Source organism: Mustela putorius, unplaced genomic scaffold (assembly GCF_011764305.1).
Source record: "Mustela putorius furo isolate JIRA1106 unplaced genomic scaffold, ASM1176430v1.1 tig00000585_pilon_pilon_pilon, whole genome shotgun sequence".
In the NCBI taxonomy this organism is placed as follows: Eukaryota; Metazoa; Chordata; class Mammalia; order Carnivora; family Mustelidae; genus Mustela; species Mustela putorius.
The window spans coordinates 12,558,429-12,568,419 of NW_025421424.1; the positions used below are offsets into that span (position 1 = coordinate 12,558,429).

Genomic DNA, 9,991 nt, shown 5'->3' on the forward strand with positions numbered 1-9,991 from the left:
GTTCAGCTTTTTTATGACAAAAACCTTTTGGCGGGGAGGCCAGGGGGAGCAGGGGTCCAATGCTAGTTGGTATTCCATGTATTTGAAATGGGAGAGGAGGATGGGGACTGTTGGTTGGTGTGTGGTGCAGTCATGTATTAGACACAATTTCAACGAATCCCTCTGTTTTAGCCTCTGCTCTGACTCCTGCTCTCTGATGCACCTGGCAACTCTCGAGCTGCTGAGGATTTCTGCCAGGAGACTGACCTTCTCCTACACTGAGTGTCCTTCCTGTATTTCCTGGACTGTATTCTCTATTATCTATATTATCTAACCACAGGTTTTTAGCCTCTTTCCATTTTCCCCATATTGGTTTTAATCTCTCATCTGCTTCTGTTCTCTTTATTGTTCTGCCTTTGCTCCTGTGTTATCTTTAGGTGTCAGAAGATAGGAAGCTAGGGTAGACAAAGCTTTTTTTTTTTTCTTCTTGGATTTATTGTTTTGAACTTGAGGCACCAGAACTTTTTTCTTGAGGAGGAAAATCCCATGTTTTCTTATAGGAACCATTTAAGAATTTGTCCAGAGTTCTCCAGAGTTTTATTTATTTACATTCTTTTTTTTTTTTTTTAAGAGAGAGAGAGAAAGGGGAGGGAGGGAGGTCGCGATGAGCAGAGGGAAAGAGAGAAAGAATCCCAAGCAGGCTCCATGCCCAGAATGGAGCCCAACTCAGGGCTCGATCTCACAATCCTGAGATCATGACCTTAGCCGAAATCAAGTCACATGCTTAACTGACTGAGCCACCAGGCATCTCTGCATTCTTTAACCTTCTTAGTAGTATAACTTTACTTTCTGCTTAGTTGTTTTTATTTTAATTTCAGTGTAGTTAACATACAGTGTTATATTAGTTTCAGGTGTACAATATAGTGATTCAATACTTCTATACATTACTCAGGACTCATCTTTGTAAGTGTACCTTTTTAAAAATTTTTTTATTATTGTTTTAAATAATTTTTTTAAAGATTTTATTTATTTATTTGACAGAGAGGAAGAGATCACAAGTAGGCAGAGAGGCAGGCAGAGGGGGTGTGGGAAGCAGGCTCTCCGCTGAGCAGAGAGCCCAATGTGGGGCTCATTCTGAGGACTCTGAGATCATGACCTGAGCCGAAGGCAGAGGCGTAACCCACTGAGATACCCAGGCACCCCTACAAGTGTACCTTTAATCCCCATCACCTATTTCACCCATTCCTCCACTGCCACCTCCCCTCTGGTAACCACGAGTTTGTTCTCTGTAGTGAAGAGTCTGTTTCTTGCTTTGTCTCTTTTTTTTCTTGGTTCATTTGTTTAATTTCCTAAATTCCACATACGAGTGAAATCATATGATATGCAAGTGGTGAGATTTTATTGTTTTTTATGGCTGAGTAGTAGTATTGTGTGTGTGTATATATATATATATAATATATATATTATATATATACTACTTATTTATCCATTAATCTATCTATGAACACTTGGACTGCTTCTATAAAATGGCTATTGTAAATAATGCTGCAATAAATATATTATTTAATTATAAATAATATAAAAATATAAGAATGCATATATCTTTTTGAATTAATGTTTTTGTATTCTTTGGGTAAATACCTAGGAGTGGAATTACTGGATCATGTGGTAATTCTATTTTTAATTTTTTGAGAAAACTCTCTACTGTTTTGCATCACGACTGTACCAATTTGCATTCCCACCAATAATGCATGAGGGTTCCTTTTTCTCCACATTCTTGGCAATACTTGTTTCTCGTGTTTTTCATCTTGGCCCTTCTGTTGGGTGTGAGATATCTCATGGTAGATTTTTAAACATATTTATTTATCTAAATAATCTCTACCTCCCAATGTGGGGCTCAAACTCACAACCCCAAGGTCAAAAGTCACATGTTCTTCTGAATGAGCCAGACAGGAACCCCTCTCCTTATAGTTTTGATATACATTTCCCCGATGATGATGATGATGATGATGATGATGATGATGTTGAGCATCTTCTCATGTGTCTTTTGGCTATCTGTATGTCTTCTTTGAGGGAATGTGTATGTTCATGTCTTCTGCCCAGTTTTTAATTGGATAATTTGTGTGTGTGTTGATTTGTATATGTTCTTTATATACAAGAACTGACTATTTTGGTACTAACCCTTTATTGGGTATGTCCTGGGTAAATATCTCCCATTTGGTAGGTTGTCTTTCAGTTTTGTTGATTGTTCCTTTGCTGTGCAGAAACTTTTTTTTTTTTTTAAATATGGAACGCTTCACAAATTTGCGTGTCATCCTTGCGCAGGGGCCATGCTAATCTTCTCTGTATCGTTCCAATTTTTAGTATATGTGCTGCCGAAGTGAGCACCAGAAACTTTTTATTTTGATGTAATCCCAATAGTTTAGTTTTGCTTTTGTTTCCCTTGACTCAGGAGACATATCTAGAAAAATGTTGCTATAGTTGATGACAGAAAAATTGCTTACTGACTATGCCCTATGCTTTCTTCTAGGATTTTGATGGTTTCAGGTCTCACATTTAGGTCTTTAATCCATTTGAGTTTATTTTTTGCATTGTGTGAGAAAGTGGTCTGGTTTCATTCTTTCACATGTAGCTGTTCAATTTTCCCAATACCATTAGTTGAAGAGACTGTCTTTTTCCATTGCATACTCTTGCCTCCTTTGTTTAAGATTGATTAACCATAAAATCATGAATTTTATTCTGGGCTCTCTATTCGATTCCACTGATTTGTCTTTTCTTGTACCAGTACCATACAGCTTTATACTATATCTTTATATTATACTATTTTTACATACTATCTATACCTTCATAGTATATCTTTATACTGTATCTGGGATTGTGATATCTCCAATTTTGTTCTTTTCAAGATTACTTTGGCTATTCAGGATCTTTTATGGTTCCATACAAATTTTATGATTATTCATTCAACCTCTGTGAAAAATGCTGTTGGTGTTTTGATAAGGATTGCATTAAATCTATCAACTGTGTAGTATGGACATTTTAATAATGTTTTTCTCTCAGTCCATAAGCATGGACTATCTTTCCATTTGCTTGTATCATCTTCAATTTCTTCCAACAATGTTTTTTAGTTTTCAGAGTATAATCTTTCACCTCCTTGGTTAAGTTTATTCCTAAGTATTTTATTATTTTTGGTGCAATATTAAATGGGATTGTTTTCTTAATTTCTCTTCTGCTTTATTATTAGTGTATAGAAATGCAACAGATTTCTGTATATTGATTTCTGCATCTAGTAGTTTTTTGGTGGCATCATTAGAGTTTTCTTTACATAGTATCATGCCATCTGTAAATAGTGACAATTTTATATCTTCCTTACCAATTTTGATTCCTTTTCTTTCTTTTTTTCTCTTTCTTTCTTTCTTTCTTTCTTTCTTTCTTTCTTTCTAAGATTTGTTTATTTATTTTAGAGACAGAGAGCACAAGTGAATGAGAGTGGTGGGAGAAACCCAAACGGACTCCCTGATGAGCACTGAGTCCAATGTGGGGTTTGATCTCAGGACCCCAAGATCATAATCTGAGCTGAAATCAAGAGTTGGACCCTTAACTGACTAGGCCACCCAGGTCCCACTTTTCTTTCTTTTTCTTATCTGATTGCTGTGGCTAGGGCTTCCAATACAATGTTGAATAAAAGTGATGAGAGTGGTATCCTTTGCGTTGTCTTTTTTTTTTTTTTTTAAGATTTTATTTATTTATTTGACAGAGAGAGAGATCACAAGTAGGCAGAGAGGCAGGCAGAGAGAGAGAGAGGAGGAAGCAGGCTCCCTGCCGAACAGAGAGCCCGATGCGGGACTCGATCCCAGGACCCTGAGATCATGACCTGAGCCGAAGGCAGTGGCTTAACCCACTGAGCCACCCAGGCGCCCCGCGTTGTCTTGATCTTAGGGGGAAAGCCCTCAGTTTTTCACCACTGAGTGTAATTTTAATATAATTTTTCATATATGGCATTTGTTATGTTGAGATATGCTCCCTCTAAAGCTACTTTATTGAGGGTTTTTACCATGAATGGATGTTGTATTTTGTCAAGTGTTTTTTCTGCATCTATTGAAATGATCTTATGGTTTTTTAATCCTTTCATTGTTGATGTGAAGTATCACATTGATTGATTTACAAGTATTGAACCATGCTTGAATTCCCAGAATAAATTCCACTTGATCATGGTGAATAACCTTTTTATGTATTGCTGGATTCAGTTTGTTAATATTTGGTTGTGGTTGAGGATTTTGCATCTGTGTTCATCAGAGATATTGACCTGTAGTTCTCTTTTTTGTAGTGTCTTTGTCTGGTTTTCTTAGCAGTAATGTAGGACTCACAGAATTAATTTGAAAGTTTACCTCCTCTTCTATCATTTGAAATAATTTGAGAAAAACTGATATTAATTCCTCTTTAAATGTTTGGTAGAATTCACTTGTGAAGCTATGTGCACTGGACTTTTGTTTGTTGGGAGTTTTTGATTACTGACTCAATTTCATTGCTGCTAATTAATCTGTTCAAATTTTCTATTGCTTCTTGGTTCAGTTTTGGGAGGTTAAATGTTTCTAGGAATTTATCCATTTCTTGTAGATTGTCTAAGTTGTTGGCATATAATTGCTATAGTATTCTATTATAATTGTTCATGTTTCTGTGGTGTTGGTTCTTTATTTCTCCCTTTCATTTCTGATAGTTTTATTTGAGTTCTCTCTCCATTATTTTTTTTCAATGAGACTGGATAAAGATTTATCAGTTCTATTGATCTTTTCAAAGAACCAGCTCCTTGTTTCGTTGTCCTGTTCCATTATTTCTTTAGTTTCTATCTTATTTCTGCTCTAATCTTTATTATTTCTTTCCTAATATTGGTTTTGGGTTTTGTTTGTCATTCTTTTTCTAGCTCTTGTGGATGTAAAGTTAGGTTGTTTATTTGAGATTTTTCTTGCTTGTTGAAGTATGCCTGTATATTTATAAGATTCCCTCTTAGAACAGTTTTGCTGCATCCCAAAGATTTTGGACCATTGTGTTTTCATTTTCATTTGCCTCCATGTGTTTTTTTTTTTTTAATTAAAAAAAAAATTTTTTTAAGATTTTATTTTTTTATTTGACAGACAGAGATCACAAGTAGGTAGAGGGGAAGGCAGAGAGAGAGAGGCAAGCAGGCTCCTGGCTGAGCAGAGAGCCTGATGCGGGGCTCCATCCCAGGACCCTAGGATCGTGACTTGAGCCAAAGTCAGAGGCTTTAACCCACTGAGCCACCCAGGTTCCCCCCCTCCTTTTTTTTTTTTTTTTTCAAATTTTAAAAGCCAGATACATTTTTAAGAGATTATGCCTACAATAAATAAATTATGTAGTGATGGAACATAATAAAAAGTTGATGAACAAAAGACACATTCCAAGAGTTCAGGAGTAGAAAGAACAGAGGAGCTCTTTTTGGTTTGGTTTGAAGTAGGAGAAAAGGGAAACAGGTGTGTTGAAATTATTTTTCAGGTGAAGGTTTCTGTCAGTTGAAGCATTATCATTGGCTTCTTTCTCCCTGCTCCAAAGCAGTCTTTTCTTTCATTGGCTTCTGAGATGTGTTTAGTCCTCCTCTGTGTAGAGGTGATACATCAGGACTACCACCAGTGCTGAGATGGCTGGGATCACCCAGCTGGTCCACCAGCTAGAATTAGAATCAACAGTAATAATGACAGTTTCTGAAGGCTTAGTTATCTGCTGTGTCATCTGTATGAAGTTCCTCAGTGATTTATGTTTTGGACAATTCTCGACCACTGTAGAGTGTCCCATTTCCTCAAAACTTTCAGTCATACCCCCTCCAGCTTATTCTCTTGATACTTCTCCCCCACCAAGATGCTCCTCCAAAAATTTGGTCAAATTGTACACCTTCTGGTGCAGAATCAACCAGGAGCTCTTGCTGCAGTTGTGCTTCTGGATCTCTTGCAGTGTGTGATACTTCATAGTCTGGTCTGACTGCTCCGACATTTCAGAACATGGCAAGCCTTAGGCCAGGGAAACACCAGCTGAGTCTGGAGGAGCAGAGCACACATCTCAGCTAATGGGGCCCAGGACATTCCTGGGGTCTTGGCCTTGTGCCCTGCCTCCATGTAATTTTTTATTTCTTCCTTGATTTCTTGGTTGGCCCATTCATTGTTTAGTAGCATATTGTTTAACCTCCATGTATTTATGTTCTTCCCAGATTTTTTTTGTGGTTGATTTCTAGTTTCATAGTGCCATGTTTGGAAAAGATGTAGGGTATGACTTTGAATTTTTTTAATTTGTTGAGCTTTGTTTTGGGCCTAATCTATTTTGGAGAACGTTTCATGTGCACTTGAAAAGGATGTGTATTCTGCTGTTTTAGGATGGAATGTTCTGAATGTATCTGTTAGATCCATCTGGTCCAATGTGTCATTCAAAGCCACTGTCTCTTTGTTGATTTTCTATTTGGATGACCTATCCATTGATGTAAGTGGGGTACTAAAGTCCCCTCTATTTTGTGCTTCTTCATATACTTGGATGTACCCATGTTGGGTGTATAAATATGTATAAATAAGTTGTGATATCTTCTTGTGGAATTGCTCCCCTTACTATTATATAATTTCCATCTTTGACCCCTGCTACAGTCTTTGTTTTAAGGTCTATTTTGCCCAGTATAAGTATTGCTATCAGCTTTCTTTTCACTTTCATTTGCATGATAAATATTTTTCCATCCCTTCTCTTTAAATCTGCATGTGTCTTTAAGTCTAAAAAGTGTCTTTTGTAGGCCGCATATAGATGAGTTTTGCTTTTTTAATCTACTCTCTTATCTTATGTCTTTTAATTGGAACATTTAGTCCATTTATGTTCAAAGTAATTATTGCTAGGTGAGAATTTATTGTCATTTTGTTATTTGTTTTATGATTGTTTTTGTAGTTCTTCTCTGTTCTTTTCTTCTCATGTTCTCTTCCCTCATGAATTGTTAGTTTTCTTTAGTGATATACTTGGATTCCTTTTTCTTTATTTTTTGCTTATCTATTACAGGTTTTTGATTTGTGGTTACCTGTAGGTTTGCATATAACATCTTCTGCATATAGCAGTCTACATCCAATAGATGGTTGCTTAAATTTGAATCCATTGTTTATTCTTCTCTCCCCCCAATATTTTAGTTATATGGTGTCATATTTTACATCCTTTTATTTTGTGAATTTCTTGACTGATTTTTTTATAGCTATACTTAATTTTACTGCCTTTGTGCTTTCTATCTTTCTTACTCCTACTTATGGCCTTTCCTTTCCACTCAGAGTCCCCTTTAACATTTCTTGTAAGACTGGTTCAGTGGTGCTAAATTTCTTTTTTTTTTTTTTAAAGATTTTATTTATTTATTTGACAGAGAGAGATTACAAGTAGGCAGAGAGAGAGAGAGGAGGAAGCAGGCTCCCCGCTGAGCAGAGAGCCCGATGCGGGACTCGATCCCAGGACCCTGGGATCATGACCTGAGCCGAAGGCAGTGGCTCAACCCACTGAGCCACCCAGGCGCCCGGTGCTAAATTTCTTAACTTTTGTTTGTTTAGGAAACTCTTTATCTTTCTTATTCTAGATGTTAGCTTTGCTGGAAAGAGTGTTCTTGGCTGCAGGTTTTCCTCTTTTTCTTTTAAAGATTTTATGTATATATGTATGTATTTAAGAGAGAGAGAGAGAGGGAGCGCGCATGAGTGGGAGAGGAGGAGTGAGAGGGACAGCAGACTCTGAGCATGGAGCCCAACACGGGGCTTGATTCCATGACTCCAAGATCACAACCTGAGCTAAAATCAAGATGTTCAACCCTGAGCCACCCAGGTACCCCTGCAGGGTTTTTTCTTTCACTACTTTGAACATATCATTCCACTCTCTTCTGACTTGTAGAATTTCTCCTGAAAAATCAGCTAGTAGCCTTATAGGATTTCCTTTGTATTTAACTGTTTTCTGGTCTCTTGCTCCTTCTGAAATTCTCTTTATCAGGGTACCTGGGTGGCTCAGTGGGCTTTGGGTGGCTCAGTGGGTTAAAGCCTCTGCCTTCGGCTCAGGTCCTGATCCCAGGGTCCTGGGATCGAGCCGCGCCTGGGGCTCTCTGCTCAGCAGGGAGCCTACTTCCTCTGCTCTCTCTCTGCCTGCCTCTCTGCCTACTTGTGATCTCTGTCTGTCAAATAAATAAATAAAATCTTATTTAAATAAATAAGGGTTATTATATTTATTTATTTATTTATGAATAAATAAAATCTTATTTAATAAATAAATAAGGGTTATTTAATAAATAAATAACCCTTATTTATTTATTAAATAAGATTTTATTCATTTATTTATTTTATTATTTATTTATTTATTTGGCAGACAGAGATCACAAGTAGGCAGAGAGAGAGAGGAGGAAGTAGGCTCCCTGCTGAGCAGGGAGCCCCAGGCGGGGCTCGATCCCAGGACCCTGGGATCAGGACCTGAGCTGAAGGCAGAGGCTTTAACCGACTGAGCCACTCAGGTACCCCTTAAATAAAATCTTTTAAAAAATAAAATGAAATAAAATAAAATAAAATTCTCTTTATCACTTTATCTCCTTATCACTTTTTGCTGTTTCAATTATTGTGTGTCTTAGTGTGGCCTCCTTGGATGATTTTGTTCAGGGCTCCTGCCTCCTGGATTTGAATTTCTGTTTCCTACCCCAGATTCAGGGCGTTTTCAGCTATTATTTCTTCAAGAATTATTTCTACCCCTTTTCTCTTTCTTCTCCTTATGGGATCCCTATAATGTAAATGTTATAATGCTTTATGGTGTTACTGAATTTTTTAATCTATTTTCATTTATTGTTTTTTTTCTTTCTCCTGTTTAGCTTGATTGATTTCTATTACTTTGTCCTTCAAGTTGCTGATCTGTTCTTCTGCTTCCTCTAGTCTACCATTTTTCCATTTAGTGTAGTGTTAATTAAGTTCATCTCTGATTTTTTCTGTTTTCTACCTCTTTTTAATGGTTTCACTGATGTCCTATACTCTTTTCTCAAGTCCAGTGAGTACCTTTGTGAACATTACTTTATATTCTCTATCAGTCATATTACTTATTTTATTTAATTTAGGCCTCTTAGTGTGATTTTGTCCTGTTAATTCATTTGTGACATATTCCTCTGTTTCCTCATTTCATCTAACTCCCTGTGTCTGTATGTATTAGGAACATTAGCTACATCTCCTGCTTTTGAAGGTAGTCACCTTATGAGGAAGAGGAGCTATAGTGCTTTGCAGTGCAATGTTCCCTGTTTACCAGAACCCGGTGCTTCAGGGGTATCTCCCATGTGTATTGTGTATGACTTGCTGTTGTGGCTAAGCCACTTTTTTCTTCAGTCCTCTCATCTGCAATAGTGCACTTTGCTTGTTGTGGGCAGGACTTGGTCCTTGTGTTGTCAGTGGGACAGTCTGGTGCCACCTTGGACTTGTTTGAGTCATACCTGGTATTTGCCAGAGATGCAGTAGCACCAAATTCTAAGGTGCTTTCCCTGTGTTGTCCCCTAAGAAGCTTTTTTTGGTGGGCAGGTCCTGCATTCAGACTACATGTCTGCCCCCAGCCCAGTGCTGGGTCCATAGTCAAACTGGAGTGTGTAGTTATCTTCCCCATTCCCTGGGACAAGAGTCATTTTGGAGTGGTGCTGGTCCTGTTGGGCATGTAGCATCACTTCAGATGGGCTCAGGCCAAGAAAATATTGGAGGGGCGGGTCTGCAGGAGAAAGTGGGGGCAGGACACATGGTGTTAGCAGGGTCTGCAATAGTCTGCTGCAGAAGGGAACCTGCAGCTACCTGGGGAAACTCTTGCCCAGGCCTGGTTGGAAAGGGTACATTGCCAAGGCTCTTGGGAGCAGGGCTCACTGTTAGCAAGCTAGGTGGAGAGTGTTGGTGGTACACGGTTTTCCACAAGTGTCCAGGTATCTCTGCTGGGGGGAAGGGGAGGGAAATGGTATCTGTCAGTTCTTATCATTGGAGATGTCTCCCAAAGATTCCTATCC

General features: G+C 38.0%; 1 non-coding gene and 1 pseudogene across 1 annotated transcript; both read right to left on the reverse strand.

Annotated features, from left to right (window-relative positions):
• Positions 1–2,259: 2,259 nt before the first annotated feature.
• On the reverse strand, positions 2,260–2,367 carry LOC123392564. The gene has a single exon (XR_006607309.1). It is a non-coding gene; the product is annotated as a U6 spliceosomal RNA (small nuclear RNA).
• Positions 2,368–5,580: 3,213 nt separating this feature from the next.
• On the reverse strand, positions 5,581–5,982 carry LOC101688188 (annotated as a pseudogene).
• Between the last annotated feature and the right edge of the window lie 4,009 nt (positions 5,983–9,991).